General features: G+C 45.0%; 1 long non-coding RNA gene across 3 annotated transcripts; it reads left to right on the top strand.

Annotated features, from left to right (window-relative positions):
- Positions 1-2,090: 2,090 nt before the first annotated feature.
- Positions 2,091-14,348, top strand: LOC104911605. 3 transcript variants are annotated; one of them, XR_004160240.1, is made up of 8 exons: positions 2,091-2,131; positions 2,976-3,055; positions 4,562-4,650; positions 4,767-6,649; positions 7,101-7,265; positions 9,161-9,329; positions 12,938-13,170; positions 14,103-14,348. It is a non-coding gene; the product is annotated as an uncharacterized LOC104911605 (long non-coding RNA). The 3 variants fall into 3 exon arrangements; XR_004160241.1 differs by having other exon boundaries at positions 4,562-4,623; XR_004160242.1 differs by lacking the exons at positions 4,562-4,650; positions 4,767-6,649; positions 7,101-7,265; ... (1 more) ...; positions 12,938-13,170; positions 14,103-14,348 and adding an exon at positions 3,462-4,313.
- Positions 14,349-18,850: the final 4,502 nt, after the last annotated feature.

Here is an 18,850-nt window from a genome sequence, read left to right on the forward strand (position 1 = left end):
CTGGAACAGGTTGCCCAAGGAGGCTGTGGATGCCCCATCCCTGGAGGCATTCAAGGCCAGGCTGGATGTGACTCTGGGCAGCCTGGTCTGCTGGTTGGTGACCCTGCACATAGCAGGGGGTTGGAACTGGGTGATCGTTGTGGTCCTTTTCAACCCAGGCCATTCTATGATTCTATGATTCAATAAACCAGCCACCAAATATAAACAGGAACAAATCTGTTATGAACCAAACTCTGCTGAGGTTGCTGCAACGCTACAAAAATTGGCAAAAAAGTGCCTCTTCTAAGGCTGCCAGCTTCAAGTAAGATGCTATCTGTGCAGAGATTTTCTTAACATCAGCTCTGTATCTGTCTTCAACAAAGAGATATAAATAGATTTACACCTTTCTCTCTATGGATATGATCTTATATATAGGTGTGAGTGCATGTTAAGTGTATGCACGGGTATGAGTATAAAATATGTACATCTAGACAGAGCCATCCATCTATCGAATGATGGGCCTATCTCGTGCTCATTCTAGAAAGGGTTTAAAAGAAATTGCCTAAATACATAATACATGCTCAGTTTTTTTCTTTTTAAGAGATGAGTCAAGTCAAATGCTATGATATAAATTTTTAATACCCCTATGACCTGATTTTTTTTTCCCTCTTGTGCAAGGAAGTTAACAATATGAAATGTCTTTCTGTTGTCTCTAATCATGGGCTGATTTGATAAGCTGTAATTATTATTCATATTTGAGATCTGCAGCTAGGGAGATGCAGGAGGTGTGGGGGCCATGGAAATGTTTAGCTTTGTTATTATTTATTGCTGCTATGAATAAAAGAATAACTATTAGAGAGATTCTGCCAAGTAGTTTGGGCTGCAAATTTAACTGGTTTAAAAACTGTTGCAATCCATTTGCATCTTATATATTCTGGAATACTCTTTAATCACATTTTTTGGTTCCTTACTCCATCACAGAGATTGTAAAACTGGAAGAAATGAAAGGAATCATTTTTGTAGGCCCTATCAAAATGCATCATGTTTGTTGTTTGACCTTGGGCACTCTGTCTCCTTAGGAACACTGGAAGAAGATTGCAAGGAGTAGTCGTATCACAGCTGCAGTTGTGGTTGTTATTATTCATCATCTTGCTGCACACAGCACTCAGCTTGTGCTGAGCAGAGAGAGCTGTGATCCCCATTATTATCAATGCCCACTGCTTTACAAGTTCCTCAGCAAATGTGGGGGTAAGTGGGAAACAGCAAACAGAATCTTCAAGAGTTATATGTGCTCCTGTTGATTTCAGCACTGAAAAATCTATGCGCTAGGGTGATTTCTTTTAGGTCTGTAACCAACGTGGCACCAACCAAGGGACAGAAACAGCTGTTTTTTTAAGAGTCTGGTTAATTTTTCAAGTGATGTAAGTGCTTTGGTCTGCTCCATGTAAAGTCTTTCAAATCTGTGGGTGCATGGGTGCAAATACATTGCTTATTTGTTCCTCTCACCCTCCTGGAGTCATAGCCAGAATTACCTTCAGTTATTATTCTATCCTGTGTCTGTAAGTATAGACTGTTCTTGGAAGAAAAACAAATACATTTGAGTATCTTCCTTTACAAAAAATGTGGGTGTCAATTCCAGGAAAAATGCTCACTTAGAACTCATTGTTGAAGGAGACTTAGCCATGTGATGGCTAGAAACACCAAAAGGAAGAGCCCTGCAATGAGAGGCCATGGCTTGAAAAATACATGGTCAGTTTCAGTCCTGAAATACCCTGTAGAAGGAGGAACACCAGCATAATGTTCGCAAGCAGTAGCCTGATGCATTTCCTGATGGTTTGAAGTGGAAAAAACTCCTGAGTAAATGCTTTCTTCAGGCACTCTGGTATCCAGTCTCTACCCAAAGATCCATTAGTTGATGTAAATGTTGAAGATGACTGTAGTGGAAATGCTAAGTCATGGCCTAAAGCAGTGATTGAGCACCTGGTGGGAAGGCAGGGCCAAACCAGGGGAGCTCAGCTGCATGCAATGCATCTGAATGACTGGAAGGGCTGGAGCCAGGATCCACCCCTTCCCAGACCTCATTTAAGGGTTGGCAGAGGATGTGAGGGTATCTCTTGCTGGAGATTCCTGCCTGCTCTGAGGCCTTCTGAAGGTAAGCAGCTCTTTTCTTTCATTTCTAGTTCTGTGGCTGCTGTGCTTGCGTTTATCCTTACTTGCTGCAGCCTGGGACTCTGCTCCCCTGCTGTTACTGCTGTGTTTTCCATCACATTATAGCATTACAATGGCAATACTATGCTGAGACAGCCAGTGAGCTTTTAAGAAGCTTAAGATTATTTAAGAACAATTCATTAGGGCCATTTGGAAAAACTACACAGTTTCAGTGCATTTCTTTATTCTATTTCTTCAAGTTGGATCTCCTCTGTAATGTAGTCAGAGGCAACCTCTGTGTCCTGGATCCTTTTTTTTTCCAGTGAAGGCTATGCTAGACTTCACATCTGCTGACTCTCTAAGCGTTGTATGTTTACTATCCACCATCACATGGCACAGCTTCAATAAGTGTCTGTCCTTTCTTTGCTACTGCAGAAGTTTGAAGACATGAGATGCAGCATATACCATTTTCCCTTCCTAGAGATGAACAAAGTATATTGTTACGCTCAAAATGCAAAGCCTTTCTCCTCCATTAAATGTTTTCTAACTGCATAGACCAACCATCTGTTTCTCTTTCTCTTTCCATCATTCAATTCTTTGCACGTTATTCAAATTAATTATCAATTAAGAATTGGAAAGACTGGATAATCAAATTACAGAAGGGTAAGATGGTCAATGTACCTTATTAAGAGCCTCAAGGTATTTATTTAAGACAATAAATTCCTGATATTTTGCTTTAGAGATGAACCTTCAGCTCAGTAAGTAAAAGCAGAGTGGCATGTATCTCTTCTTGGTCACTTATTTATGAACATAAGAAATTACATTGACTAACTCCCTTTCCATTTCAGATTGTAATCTTCTCATCTCAGATGTCAAACTAACCCAGATAACAGCTTGAGTCTCAAGACATTCTCCGGAGAGATAAGAGGTTTTTTTATTTTTATTTTTTTATTTCTTGTGCTAAAGTGAAGCTGGTTTATAAGGCATGAAATTAGCTGTCCTTTAACACTATGGTTATCCCAGAAAGAAGAGGGAGTCTATATTTGGGGTGAAGGCTGAGCAGTGCTGTCTGTTGTGCCCTTGGGCAGCTGTAGGATTATGCAGTTTGGCCCACATTTCAGTATCCCTCTGTTGAGCAGTGCTCAGAGAGGGGAATTTATGAGGCTTGGCAGCATGTTTGGCATGCAGAGAGTGCCTGGGAAGATGAGGATAGAGGAGAGCTGATTGTGCCCTGTGTGATACCTGAGAGATTCTGGCTCTGATCATCAGCACAGTCTGATGTGTCTAAACCTCTTCTGGAGTAGTCCCTCTGGCTTTTTGACTTCTTATTTTAGGTGTAAACACATCGTGCGCTTGCAAAGGTAGCGGCTCATCCTCAGGAAAGAAGGCAGAGATGAACCAAAATTCAGGGCTGGAAGACATGACGTGGTCTGGCCTGTAGCCTCAGGGGATGAAGTTCACCTATCCCACTCCTGGTGACCAGGCTGCCACTGGGGTTTATTTGATTGCTTTAACTTTAAACTGGAATTTTACTGATGGGTCTGAAAACCGGCTTTGAGACTGTGCCACAAGCACAGATGCCCTGTAAGTCCTCTGTCCTCTGGAGAAGCCTCTTTGAGGAGCTGGAGCTTCTATCATTTGGGACCCTCAGGTCTCCTGCAGCCAAGAACATCATTGGGATCAATGGCTGTCACCATTTTGTGCAGTTCTGATGAAAACTCATTTGCGTTGATATCATTCCATCTTTTTTTTTCCTCTCTCTTCTCCAAAGCCGCTTCGATTACCCCCATCCCCTCCAAAGCAGAACCCATCAGAGCCCTGTAGCCATCACAGCCTGCAAAGCGTCCTCTTCACATTTCTCCTAACGCAATTGCACATAATTAAGCAGTACATTTACATGTCAGACTAAGCCCACTGTCCAAGCTGCTTGTTCTGCTTTGTGCAGCGCTGTGCCAGGCATCCTCCAGAAAGGATGCAAATCATGGCACAGAAGACATATTACAAGTGGCATGCAAGATCTGTGCCCACTTTGCCCATTGTGTCAAGAAAACAGAAATGCTTGTCAAAATACCAGCTCGAGTAAGAGCTCGCGGCTTCTGAAGGAATAAAAGAACCATGTTGGCAAGCACAGGACTAGACAGGCAGATGTCCTCCTCTCCACCCACTAGAATTTTATTGGCAATTGAGTTAAAAACCTCTTTGCATATGAAAGTAATGGAGAGGCGCTGCTGTGGCCTTGCTGGCAGGAGACTTGGCTGCAAAACCAGTGAGACATTTGACAAGGAAGCAATATGTTAGCAACGTCTCTTCATCCGTGTTATCAGGGCCAAATTGCCACGGCACTTGCAGCCATGTGGAGGCATTAGATGCAAAGTGATAGACGCCCTGCCATTCTTCCTCATCATTTTCTCCTTTCTCTTTTTTCCTTTTTCAGCGCAGCCTGGTCCTGACACTTCTTTTCAACTGTCTCTGGAGCCAGTCCTGCCTTGTACTGCTGTATGTCCTTAGAAAATCAGCTGCCAGGTGCTGAACACTCATAGTTTGGAGTGATCACTCATGGTTATATGTGGTTCTGTTTGTTTTTTTTTTTCTTACTTTTTTTCTATAGAAGCAATTGCACATTCATGCTTTCCTTTCAGAGGTCACATTTCCCACTGGATGACTGAGAGGAATGCAGGCTGGAAGAGTCTTTCCCTCCATTGAATCATCATACAGATGAACTTGTAACTCAATTTAGTTTTCTCCACAGTCTTCAGATTTGCACGATCCCTGAATATCTGTATTGGAAAGCTGAATTCCCTGCAGCAAACTCAATCTTGCTGTGCCAAGCTATGGTGTCTGCGAATTGCCACATATTCAAATGTGCCTATGGATCCCCAGTAGAAAGGTGCTGTAGAGAAATGCACAGCAATCTGAATGAGCAGGGGAGTGTAGCCATGTCAGCAGTCTATGGGTTGGTTTGGGGAACCTGAGTATATGAGGTCTGCAGGCAAACTGCTGTTCTTATCAGGTTGGAGGGAAGAATGAGGAATGCTCTAGGAAATCTGCCCAATCTCTCAACCAGCTATAACACCCTCCCAGAAAAACAAGCCTAATGATGCAGCAAGACAGAGTTTCTTCTCATCCCCTCCTTCCTATTCTCTTCTAAGGATCATTGGGTTTAATAAGCCATTGCAAGCTGCTGGAGTCACGTTTTGCTGTCTGTACAGCTTGGAGATGAACAACTCTCTTTGATTAAGCATCAAAATATTATGAAAAATTCCTATATGGAACCAAAAGAATGCATCTGTGGCAAGAAAGCTGGAGGGCATCCTGCCACCTCTGCAAAGTGCTCCTGACCCTGGCACATGGACAGCACAAACTACACTGGCTGTGCACAGGGCAGTGTGGAGGCAATGTATGATAAGGCTCCTTGTGAAGGTGAACAGTCTATTCTGAATGAAACTCAAGTTTGTGCAAGAGATGCATCTCATGCCGACCCTGAGCTTTGGAGCTCATCTTCCCTCAGGGTCAGCAGTGAGTTGGTATGCCATGGCAAGCAAGGCTCTTGGCACAACTGCAGTGTGTAAGCTGAAGATGCACACTTATTCTCAGGTTGGCACAAGTTGCTCTCCTTGCAAGTTTTCCCAGCTTGCCTGCCAGCTCTGGGTGGGACAGCCACATCTTCCTGCCTCCCTCTGCTCCCTGGCCCCTCTCTGGCTTGTTGTGTCATTGCTCCAGCCTTAAGTGAGTTCTAGGCAATTTCTAGGATGAGAAAGCAAGCTTTTCTCATTGCCTCAGGTGAGATTAAACATCACATTTTGCTATGATACTAGGGACAAATTGGCTTGTTGAGAGTGCCATGGAATTAGTTTTACCATAAGTATCAAATCCCACCTGGCAATTTCTTTCTGCTTCTCACCATTCCTCTGGTCGTATCTCCTGAGTATGGACTGGTTGCTTCTTGCCGCTACATCCCTGGCCCAGACACAGCAATCTCTTTGTGTTGACTGAAGGTGTTGAAGTTGGTGTATCATCCTCCTTCCTGAGCTGTGATGCACCTAAATATCAGCTGTTTGTTGTGTGCTGAATTGTATGCATACAAAACATGCGACCCTTGGGCAAGGTCAGTGTGCTGGTCTAGGGTCAGAGCCCTTTGGTTCCTCCTTGGTTGGGGGAAAGAAGCCCCAAGAGCTGAGCTGGGCTCTGAGTTCAGCAGCAAGCCATAGGCAGTGCCATAGCAGGTCAGGCCCATGGCTGGCACCTGGATCTAGGTTGCAGCTAGTGTTCAAGAAAACTTTATAGCAGGCTTATGGCTTTCTTTGAGTGCGTTTCCAAACACAGTCCTGCCAGCCAGAAATTCCTGGTTGCACCATCTGGATTCTGTCAAAGGAAAGAAACAAAGGTTGCCCTTTGAGATGTGGCAAGAGGAAGGAAAGAAGCTCTGGCAAGGATCCACCTTTCTGAGGTTGTCAGTGAAGGAGTTCCCAAACATTTCTGCCGTTCCACTGAGCTTCTCCAAGTGCCTGGGCAGTGCTTCCTGGTAAGTCTTGCTTTGCTGCGTACATGGATCCAATGGATTCTTATATCCTGTGCAGCGCGTCACAAGGGAAAATGCCTGCTGAATGCTATAACCAGAGATGTTGTTTCTTGAGCTGCTGGTGAAGCTGTACCACTGTATTGCAGAGCTATGTGTATCACTGTAAACACACATCCTGTGCATTTTTCCAGGGTAAAAAGTGCAACCACAGTTTCATGTTTTCGCGTTTTCCAATTCCATGCAGTAATCAACAGAGTACTTACATTTCTGTTGTCGTGTATCTCCTATGCTGTCAGGAACGTTTCCAGCCTGGGATCCAGGTACAGAGCACCTGACATGTGCAGCCCAATTTTCTTTCTTTTTCAGCCTTATAAATTGCAGACACTATCTGAAATATCACATCATCCCTCAGCAAATGGGCACCAAGTTGATCAATTGTTACTCTGCCCAATAGGTTACTCTGCTCTCAAAACAAGGCAGGAAAGGGGCTGTCAGAGGTGTTACACCTGCTCTGTGTGCTAACATGGTTTTGCCTCAGGCTGGAAAGGAAAATATTATCTGCTTCAGACCTTCAGAGCAACAGGACCAGAATCAGCTGCAGCAGATAGGGCTTTCCCAGGTACGTGCAGTATGGAAAGCTCCAAAAGCTGTTGTCTGGCTTGGGGTATGTTTAAGGATAGCGTCAGAGGAGAAAGGGGCACAGAATAATTGAGGAATTTCATGTGAAATACAACAGTAAGAAAATCTCTTTCAACTGTGCTGGGGGATTTTGTGGTTGAGACTAATGAGGGGGAACGTTCACTGCTCATACTTTCCCCTGTAGATGCAATCCTTAGAGAGGACTGTGTGATTCTTCTGTGTGATTTTTAGTCAGTAAAACATCTGTTAGTGTTTGGTGATGCTTCCTCCTGGTGCAGGTCTGTGGTAGAAGCTGGAGTTCCCACAAATTCAACTCCCAGTACCTTTATACAAGATGTGCAGATAACCCAGAACACACTGTGATGTGATGGTGAAAAGGTGGCTCTTTGCCCAGGCCTACCCTGTCATGTGCAGGGTCTGTGGGAGGATGTGCTTGTGAGGACCTCATCCAGATATTGTTATTGATAAGAATGGAAAAATGAGTCTCACCTCCAGAGGATCTGACCCAAGGTATTGTGCCAACAGTCTCCAGATGTTGATTGCTTAACAGGCTCTTGGGTACCAGACTTTGGCTTCGGAGTTACATCAGTGTAAGGAGGTGCCTTCCCTGCATCCCAGTGGTTTGGAGAGGCTGTTATCCCAATGAGGCATAGCTTCTCCACCAAGGTGCTTGAATAGAAATGTTGGGAAAGAAACCAGGAATGCCAAGAGATGTCTCGGAGTAAGTTGACTGTAGGATATGAAGCATGTGTCTCTGGCCACTCCGGTTATTATTGCAGTTCACTGCCATGCTGCTCTTCACAGTACAGAGCATGTAGTGAAACACGAGTGTATTAGAAAGTTTGCAGTTGATTTTTCCATGCCCAGTCAAGTTCTAACCAAGCATGGGATCCTTATTTTCCTCTTTCCAGTCCAAAAGTCCCACTCATCGCCCCCATCCCAATGGCCTGTGTTCACCTAGAGCATCCCATCAGATCTGGAGGAAAGCAGCTGTTAAAGCCCTCAGTGTAGATGTGTTCAATCACAACATCAGGAATGTGTGTGAATTAATAAAAGTGAACAGTAAATCCTTGCCGTTTTCTGGAGAAAAAAAAAAAGGCCCCTGTCATGGAAAGCCATGCTTTCCATAGGCATTTTTGTATCCTTTTTTTTGTGCTTGAGAATTTATTCCTGGTATCAAAGGCTCAAGTCTCTCCTGATAATTTCTTCTGGCCAGGGAATAAGCATCTGTTCTCTCTGATTGTGGGTCACTTCTCTCATGCAAAGCTTGATTAAGACGTGCGCGTCAAGGTCAGAAATGAGGATGAACTTGTATTTTTCACCTAAAAAATAAAATAAAAAAACCAAGAATCTGTAAAAAAGAAAATAATGTGGATTTGTAGTGGGGATGGGTAGTGTGCTTTTGTTGTATTTATGATGTAGAGAAAAGTCAACTGTAGCGTTCTGATGCATTAATTGCTCGTTAGTCATTAGGTTTATGCATTTTTCCCAGGAAAGAATGGAGATATTTGGATGAAAAGTGGTTTATTAAGAATAGCAGGAAGACTAGATGTTTAGAAAGGGGAGGGTGAACGCGATGTGGTTGAAGCATTAAAATAGAGAGTTACAACCAAAATGAAGTGTGCAGTTATCAATGGGGCCATGAGATGGTTGTTGGTCAAAACCAGTTTTGCACAAACATTAGCTGCCTTTGGGGTTCTTGGAGGTGACACGGCTGCAAAGTGCCGTGGCCTTCAGGGTGGTACAACACAGGAGCGTGCTGGATTGCTCATCTGCTGCTTGCAGGGCTGTGAAAAGAACTGTCTTTGGAGGGAGAAAAGACATTTCTGAAATACTTATCATATTTAAAAAACTTCTTATTTTCTTTCTGTAAAGGATGTATGTCTCTGATGGCCTCCAAAGAGATTGGGCTGAACTCCATCCTCTTTTGTCTGGGTCCTGGAGGTGTTCTCAGCCCTGCTCCCTCCACCTCTGCACCTGATGTCCTTGCCAAGCACATTAGGAAGAAGCTCCAGCCTGGAGCACAGCAGCATACACCCCAAAGGTAGGTAGCTGCAAACACTGCTGATGAGCTGCCTAGGTGCTTCCCTTCTGCTCTTGCCTGAGATGTGAAGATCATTCCCCCCATCAGAGTAGCGCTGAGGTCCCAGAAGAGGATCTCCCCTGGTCCTTCCCATGCTGATGAGCTGCTCCAGCAGCATGTATGGTTTGTCCCCATATATCTCCCTAATCCTAGGATCTGCAGCAGCCAAGTGAGATACAGTCTGCCCATCTGAGAGATCCAGCAGAAATAACCTGGCCTGTGGGAATTAGTGTTCTGCTGCTACCCCAGCACACTTAATCAGCTGATGATTGAGCTTTGCTTTGCATACATATGAAAAGTTAACTTGAGCCAGCTTGCTTGCCTTCCAGACTGCTCACCCTGGCCAGCAGGGAGCTCAGAGCTGCATACACACAAGCTGCCTGCACCAGGGGCTGTAGCAATGGTCAGCAGGCAGCATCCCAGCTGCTGCTGCTGGTAGGGTGCTGCAGGGCTGAGAAAAGAGAAAACTCCTTGCTGGGCTGTGTGACTTCAGCTGTGGGTCAGCGTCCAGCTGGAAGGCGGGCAATGCCCTCAAACGGCCAGCATGGATTAATTATTAAATAGATGGCTGCGGGGACCTCAGCCACAGTTGATACCGTGCATTTTTAATCACAGCAACACATGTTGCCATGCAGTGGGGCAGATCACCCTGCTAGGAGATGCTGCTCTGCATCCCCAGCCTCCTGTGGCCGTCAGGGTCATCCTGGGAAGCAGAAGGGACCCAGGTTGCTGCCTCTGTTCATCCCAGGGGTCATATCTCCTGCCTCTGTGATCTCCCTCTAACCTTTGCTTTTACAGACAGGGAAGATGATCCTATTGATCTTATGTGGATTATGATGTTCTGCACATTGCCCTGAAACCTGCTAATTGCACATGCAGCTATTCATAGTGTCTCAGAATAGGAGTCAGAGATTTCTGATGGTGAGGCAGATTATCTGCAGACATGTCCATGGAGCTGAAGGGCATCATTTGGGCATGAGCAGGAGCTGCTTGTGGCATTTCTGCATTTTCCTTGAAGTGACAGTATGGAACATTTCAAAGTAGACGCTTTCTGTCCAGTTCAGATAGAGCAGGCCTCCCAGAGAAGCTACAGATGCCCCATCCCCGGAGATATTCAGGGTCAGGTTGCATGGGGCCCTGGGCAGCATGAGCTTGTGGGGGGAACCGGCCCATGACAGGGGAGTTGGGACTGAATGGGCTCTGAGATCCCTTCAAACTCAACTATGCTATGATTCTATGATTTTATGATTCTATGTCTCTACTATTCTATGACTCTTTGAACTGTGGACTTCAATGGAGAGAGAACTGAATGTAGTCAGTGTGCATACTGCAGTCCTGGTCAAATTGGTTATATGGTGTTAGTACAACTTGGCTGCCAATCTCTGCTGGCTCCTATCAGCTTTTTTTTTTATTTGAATGTAGGTACTATACCAACCAGCTAAAAGCTCATCTTCTGCTGAACAGTGCATTTGTTCTGCTACACTTGCTCCTTGTATGTCCAGTGTAAGCTCTGTGTGCATCCTTTCCCTTCCCTGAGAAAGGAACACAGTGTTAGTTGTATTCAGCAACTGAGATCTGGAGTAAAGAACAATCTTATGTATTTTTTTTAGCTATTGCTACACAAATTCTGCTGCTTTTCTCTCTGGCCCCATATGCCTCTGGGTTATTCGTTCCTTTACTGACTTTTCTCTAGATGAAAGGAGAATCACTGGACTGGTTTAGGCCATACTTGAACTCTTCAGTGCCAATAAATATGGTTGCAGCTGCATCAATCCATTGTCCTGAGTCTAAACTGCTGCTGCAGCTGTAGTACCTTGCAGAATAAGATACTGCCTCATCAAAGATGCAGCCCACTGACTCCCTCAGTGAAAAGAGGGATGTATTTTTTTCCATGCCTTGGGTTAAGTGTTCACTTACAACAGCCTGGAGCACTCATTCAGAATATTTTAAGAGTATCTTTCATGCTGTCTGAAACACCTGACGGTTCACAATTACTCCCTAAAGTGGGAGTAATTGACTGCACGATTATTCTGTACCTCCTGAAAGAAAAGCAAAATGGCTGTGAATGTGACAGAGCCTCACATCTACTCTGTGATGTTCATTGAGTCTTTGGGTGTAAGTATCCCATCCCATGCAGGTGGCACAAGGCAGCGCTACGACACTGGAATCATGAACTGGAAGAAAAGGATCAAGGTCTTTGGAGACTGGAAGCCTTGGAGATCTGTAAGAGCACAGCATTTGTCTTCAGGCAGTGACTCCTGGAGGTGGATCTTAACAGGAGGGAAAACCTCCTGTGAGAGTACCAGGGGAGTTCACATGAACTTCACAGGCTGGCTGCAGTGGTTGTAGGCTGCATGCAGGCCATGATGTGAGACCTTATGAATGGTAACAGTCATCTGGGATCTTTCCAATTGCTGGAAGATAGATTCTAGAGCCTCAGCAATATGAAGATACCTTGTCTGTATCTTCAGGATATTCAGACCAGCTTCTGATATACCTACAAGGTATTCTACAAGACTGTTTTTTTTCCTAGTCAGCTGCTTGCCTCTTGCCCCTAAATCATCTGAGTGTGATGTTCAATCAGCCAAGGCTCATAAAGGATTACAAAACCTTGCTGCAAGACAGAATTCCTTGTAAAATCAAGAAGGTGTGTAAAAAAGAAAATAAGTGGAAGTAATGAGAGAATCAAAAGAGGGGTGTCTTGGCTGAGAAGAAAAAAATCTTGTTTGTAGAGGTTTATGCTTAACATGGAAGGAGAGGCATTCATATCTAGTAGGTGTCTCAGGCAGGGCCTCCTTGGGTGCATCTTAAAGTAAGATGGTGCTGCTGAGAGAGAGCAGAAGCACTCACTCCTGTGGAGCTGTGGAGCTCTGCACTTAGATTGACAATGTCTTTGCTTCTCTTAGCTAGGCCACAAATGGTTATGCATGCAATCAAAGGAGATGACATGCTGCAGGATTGCAGGCAGCATCATGGCTCTTCGTGTGATGTCTTGTGTGCATGCTTTGACCATTCGACTCACAAGACCATGCATTGCTAAATAAACTCTTTTTACAGCAAAATATGAGAATGATGTATGAGAACTGTAAAGAGTTGGTTAGCCCCCCAAAGTGGTGTAAGGTAGTTTGCTGGACCTTCGTGAAGCTCTGCCACCTTACAGCTATCCCATCGTGCTTTCTCTGAGCAGCATGCCACTTGGGCTGTCTTATCATCTCATTGAGGGACAACGTCTTGAGAACAAACTTCTCTGTGAGGCACCTGTTTGCCTGGCCAATGAAAGTATATTTGTCATGTAGCACTCCTTTTATCTTAAGATCTTTCTCTTCTTTTCAGGATAACACCTTTATTAGATGATTTAAAGAGATAAAGATTGTAAATAAGCCAGCTGTGATTTCTGTCACTTGGAAGGAGCTCTTACTTGGCCATGTAGTTCAATAAAGATGCTTACTCTGATTTTTATTTCTTTTTTTTTTTTTTTTATAGAGGTAGGCCCTAAGCAATGCTGCTGATTAGAATGTGTATAGCAGCCTTCAGATTTCCTCTGAGCTTCAATTTCTCCTTTAAAACAGGTCATGAATTATTAAGGAAGGAGATTACCTTAACTGGAATGTATGTGGCTGTTCCATCAGTGAAGTTGGGGATCACTCTGAGGAATGGACAGGTTTCCCGTGGAGGTTCAGAAACCTGAAACTGTAAAGCTCTTCTTGCTTTCCCCACCTCTTACGGGAAGCCTGCAACAGCTTGCAGAAACTTCTGCTCCTCATCATTCCATTCTGCTCTGGACTGGATACAAAATCTTCAGGTTGGATGTTTTCATTTTTGTTTTTTAACAACTTCCTCCCAAGAGCTCTACTTGCTATTGCATTATTATTATTGGGTGGAAGCAAAGGTTTATTTTACCTTTATTTTTATTAAAATCTATTAAAGTATTTAATAGCCTTATTAAAATCCATTAGGGCCTCCCCTACTTGGTGTGGCGTCCAGCTGGATGCAGCACTGAGGTACCCCAAAGTTAAGCCCTTAGCAATGCTTTTTCTTGCCCTACTTGGCTTAAGAGTTGTTTGCTGGAGCAGGTCCATGACCCTTCTCAACTCTCCCATGAGTAATTTCACCAGATGCCACTAGAATTAAGGGAGTTGGTGGGGACGAAACATCCTCATAACATTCCTGAGAGAGAGGTCAGTAAAGTGAGGGTACAGGGATGCCCACCCCCTGGGGCAGAGTCCAGAACTCACCACAGAACATCCCTCTCTGGTGGAGCCAGCATCCCTTCAGCTCTTCCAGTGACCAAACCCAAGGATGGACAGTGGAGATATTGCTGCGTACCCACTGTCCTTTCTCAGCCACTGTGTTGGAGCTGGTGTATATCTCATTGAGCTAGCAACACGATTTCCCATTTGTGGCAGCTGGAAGAGTCATAAAAGTCAAGAAGATAGCTTCAGACAGTGTTGCTTTCAACAGCTGGCGTATCAAGAAAAAAAACATCTGATTGCACACAGGCATAATATTTAATATTAGGTGCTTTGAATTTGTCTTTCTTCTTTCCCCTTAAACGTGGTTTGCAAATTCCACCTGGATGGGGGAAGCAACGAGGAGGGTCATGGTGACTTGAGTCCTAAGCAGGCTTTTGCATCCTGGTTGCTGCTGCACTAGGTGCCTGTGCTCATTCGGGGAGGTGAACACCAATCCTGGTTGCCCACCTGCCCCTTCCCAGACTTCTTTCTGTCCCGCTAGGTTCTGGACGGGCTTTGTACTGCAGTGGAAATAAGTTACAAGGACCAATGTTGGCAGCACTGAGCCTCTTGCGTGCTCCTCTTCAAGTACTCGTATGTCTCCATTCCAAGCTCTCCGGATCACCTTCTGAATTCATAACTGAGATGAGCATTCGACCCTGCATTAAGTCGAAGGTGTCCCTTGGGTCTCATAGGTGGTGATAGGAACATCTCAATTCCTGAGTTTATATTCTAATAAATCTTGAAGAAGGTGATTTTCCTTTCTTTTTTTCCTCCCCCTCTCTCCCTTCTTTAATTACCAGCCAGAGGCATGGCACTGATGAACAGCACTGTGCCAGGCATGCTCTCCTTGTCTTGTCCTGATCATGAATCCTGCCCTGCCAGCTGTGCACCAGCTCGGCACTAACAGCAGGTGTCCTTGCAGAATTGCCAAAATCCATCCCTATGGAGATTACCAAGGGCTCTGTTACGCTCCACAGGGATGGCAACACAGTGACAGCAAACAGGACTGCAGATCACTTGCAACTCCTCTCCTCTGTACGGCTAAATTGGCACCAACACATCAGTAGCAACATGGGATCCAGGGAGGCCCCACAACCTCCTCTCTGCTAAATCCGTACACCCTTTGGGATTTTTGCTTTGGAGAGCAAATATTTTAGGCTGACAGTGTCAACGGCTGGTCACAGCACCCTCCCGGGCAGCCTGTGACCAACATGAGCCAACCAAAGGCTCAAGTGAAGAGCTACCAAGGCTGAAAGATATGAATTATTGAGTGGCACTTTGTTCATGCTGCTCTACTCTGCACCTCGTGTGGGCAGGTGTAGAGAGAGATACATTTGACTGTGGGCCCATTTAGAATTAGTTTTCATGGTTTTATGTTCTTCCTTTGCATTAAAGCGTTACGACACTGCAGCTGACCACTAAAACCTAAAACCACCCATAAGAAAATATACATTATATGAAGCAAAACAAAAAAAAATGAAAACCACAACTTGGAGAAATTAAGTACTCTGGAGCGAAACACAGTATAAAACAATAGGAACTGTTATAAATAACACCAGACCAACAGAATCAGCATACCAGTATCTGGTTTGCCAGCACGTACTTAACTCAGATAAAAATAAACTGTTCTTGGAATGAACCCCTGCTTTGATTTGTATCTTGCAGTCCAAGTACACACAAGAAGGATGTAAAATCTGCTAATATAAATATCGCTGGTCTCAAGCTTTTATCAGATGTTTTGTACCAGGAAAGAAAAGGCTCTGTTTTCTGCTCAGGTAATTATTGTGTTCCTCTGAGCCAAGCTCCCATGTTTCCTCCTTTCTCAAAGCCATAATCCTGGGTGTGGGCCCCACACTGAATTACCCTAGCGCTCTGTGCCAGTGAGCATCTCCAAGCCCCACACCCGCCCAGGCTGAGAAGTTGGGAACTTCTAGAGCAAGCCTGGCAGCACAGATGAGCCACAGACTGGGCTGAGAACACCTTGCATAGAACTGAGCATCTTCTGTGGCCATGCCCAGTGGGTGCAGGAGGGGATAATGGGCTTTGAGGAGAGATGCTTGGGAAATGCCTACTGCTGGTGAGGTGGGAAGAGATCCCATCTCCTTTTGCAAAGCCCAGGCACTATCTCATTTCCCATCACATGTGCAATACGCTGAAGACGGAGAGATGCTCTGTCACCAGGGTTTCACAGGATGCTCCCCACCAGGCTGGAAGTGTAGTGTCTGAGCACCCAGGACAGGCCCATGTCCCCCAGCTGTGGGATCTGGTGCTTGCGTCTCACGTAGTGTGACAAAGGGATTGTTGCTGAGCTGCCGGCTTTGTGAATGCTCACTTCTTTCTTGCTTCATATTGGGCAAACAATCTGTGATTAATAACTTATTCTGCGAATTTTGCCTCTGTGGATGAAATCTAATGATCCAAGCTGTAGGCCAGCTAGGCATTGGAAACAGCACAGGAATCGAGAGTGTTTTCTAGAGTTCTCATTTACCCTTTGTCATCTCATTTTCCCCAAGTGAGGCAATTGGGATGTACCAGTTGGCTTGTACCAGCAACCACACCTTATGGCTGTACATGGATGTCAGTCTTTCTTCTGCAGTTCAAAACTATCTGCAGGACCCCTTGCTCCATCTGTGCAACTGTCTGTGCCTTGCCTGGGGCAGGCACTGTTTTACCCTTGGCAACATAGCAGCTGTAGTCATTGCCCTTCTTAAACTAGTCCTGCCCAATTTCCCAGAGATGCTCCTCACCTCAGTGTTCTTGTCACTAGAATGCAAAAAAGAAGATAGCTGGAGCTGCTTCTTGTCCAACATGGGGACATCAAGTGTCCTTGGAACAGTCCAAGCATCTCGAGTGTGTTTGTTGGAGCTCTCAGCTCTGCTCCGAGCCAGTCCTATGGGTCTACATGGCAGTTTAGTGGTTGACAAGATCTTCAGTCTCGTGTAGCATTGGAAACAAATAATCATCATTACACAGACACCTCCTGGCTCCTGGATAATTTAATCTGCTCGGCCCTTTACAAAAGGCTACAATCAACCTTCAATTGTGTATCTGGGAAATAATGCACATGCAATGCTCCAGAGACTGACGCACAGCAACTCTGCAGAGATACAGAAATGCAAGTGCTGACCACTCTGAAAAACACCGCTTGTAATTTATTTATAGAACAAACACATGCTCAATAATTCCTGGATGCCCAGGCTGGAAAACTACAGTCTAAATGTTGTGGGATAAAATAAAAATCTTGTCTGTTTTCCCTCTGAAGTCTGCACTGCCAGGACGTTGGACTGGCACACCTCAATAGGAGCTCAGTTTTATCCTCTTCTGTTGAATGTATGCATTATTGTACTTATTTTCTTTTTGAAAGGCTGTAGGCTACTTGGAAAGTGCAGGCAGGACTGGTTTCTCTTTTGTCCACTCCTACCTTGCTCTATGGCTCACTGGTGCTGGATTTCCAAGATAATTCTCTCCTGAGTTTCTGCTCAAGTTTTTGCTCAAGAAAGTGCCTCTAGAGGCTCTATCCTGGGATGGGGAGGGATATCCTCTTCGGGTCAGAGAATACTGACATTGCTGAGACAGAAATTCCTTTCAGTGGCTTCTCTTATTTGCCGCCAGGCAGAACAGCTCAGCAATGTCAAGGCACTGATGATACACACATCTCCTTCCCAAGGCTTTAATTGCCAGAAAATATGCAGAAAAGTGCCTCGGTTCTGTTAGGAACCACCTTGGAAGTAACATGGTCAGGCTGCAGAGCTGGTGTTCCTTTGTCAGTCTTGGTGATTTCCCTTTTTTGGGGAGATTTATTTTTGAGGCTTGTGATTTTCTGTCAAAAGCTGAAGGAAATTCAGTCTGTATCTCTGGTGCTGGTGACAAAATGCATCTCTCTTGGGTTGAGCAGGATGAGGGGAAAAACACAGACAAGTGTGAAATGTTGTGGATCCACATCCAAAACAAAGAGATCAGTCACACAGTGCGCAAAAGTCCTGGTTTGAACCCAAGCCTCCTGCTACTGTAAGGCTATCAAGAACCCCTTGGCTGTTTTGAATCCTGTCCTGATTAGTAATGATGTTTTTAATTGAAATTTCAAGGTTCATTACTGAACGCAGATTAATTAAATTGCAAGGAGAGATAATGAGAAATGTTGCCCTTGGACCCATAAAGGATGGCACGTGGTCTAGCAGGATGCTCACGGCCCAACCCGCAGCTGCTTTCCCCAAAGAACATCTTCCAGAGGGGGAGTCTGGCTTGCACAGGGCTGAGATACGTGTTCCTCCCGGCTCTGCGAATGCTGAGCAGTGGCTGCACACTTGGCACCTTGTAAGTCAAACCAGCATTGTCTCTGAGTCAGGCTTGTTAATTTTGACGCTGTCCTTCCTAAGGGAAAGGTTTGAAACTGGTGGGTTTCTCTGGGGACGTGTTAATTGGAAACCAAGGCTGCGATTCTGAGGTTTGCTGTGATGGTGGTTGGGTGCCAGGGGGCTGGGTGATACGGCTTGCTGGCCATGGATGTACCCAGGAAACTGCCCTGCAGAGCTGATGGGCTGGATGGATGCCCCTTATGTATCGGCTTTCTTGGCCACAAATTCCAGCCAGATTGGGTCACTTAAAATCATAGAATCGTGGAGTGTCTTGAGTTGGGAGGATTTTAAAGTTTATCTGGTTACAACCATCCATTCCAACCATTCCAACTTCCACCACCTCTTTCCTGACAACCTCACCAACAGAGACACAGCTGTCCAATGGCCAGCTCTGCTCTCATGGGAACAAAGTGAGACCTGGCATGAGCCACACCGCAGGGCTCACAGCCAGGCTTGCCACAGCCATGGGAGGAAGGAGAGGAAGATAGAGAGCCTATCTGCCGTCTCTGATCAATGAGGATGACAGCAGTAGCAGATTGCAGGAAGCATGAAGAGCAGCACAGTCCTCACGAGGTCTTTGTAGCCTTTGTTTGCGACTTATTTTCTGTAGGGGTCTGTGAAAATTAGAAAGCGATGGCTTTAATTGGGCTCAGATGGACCCTGGTAGAATTTCTTCTGACTGCAATATGATGAAGCAGAAAAAAAACAGTGCTGAAGATATTATTTCCTGGAAGATTTTCTATTTCTGTCAGATCTTACTTGCTAGCTTTCTTTCCCTTCCCTGGAGGATGAGCTCTGCTTTCATACACTAGTGGGTTTTTATTTTGGCAAAAAAAGTGTGGGTTTTGGCAGAAAAAAGAGACAGTACATCAATGAAGAAGGGAAACCATTT

This window comes from Meleagris gallopavo, chromosome 7 (genome assembly GCF_000146605.3).
Source record: "Meleagris gallopavo isolate NT-WF06-2002-E0010 breed Aviagen turkey brand Nicholas breeding stock chromosome 7, Turkey_5.1, whole genome shotgun sequence".
NCBI lineage: Eukaryota > Metazoa > Chordata > Aves > Galliformes > Phasianidae > Meleagris > Meleagris gallopavo.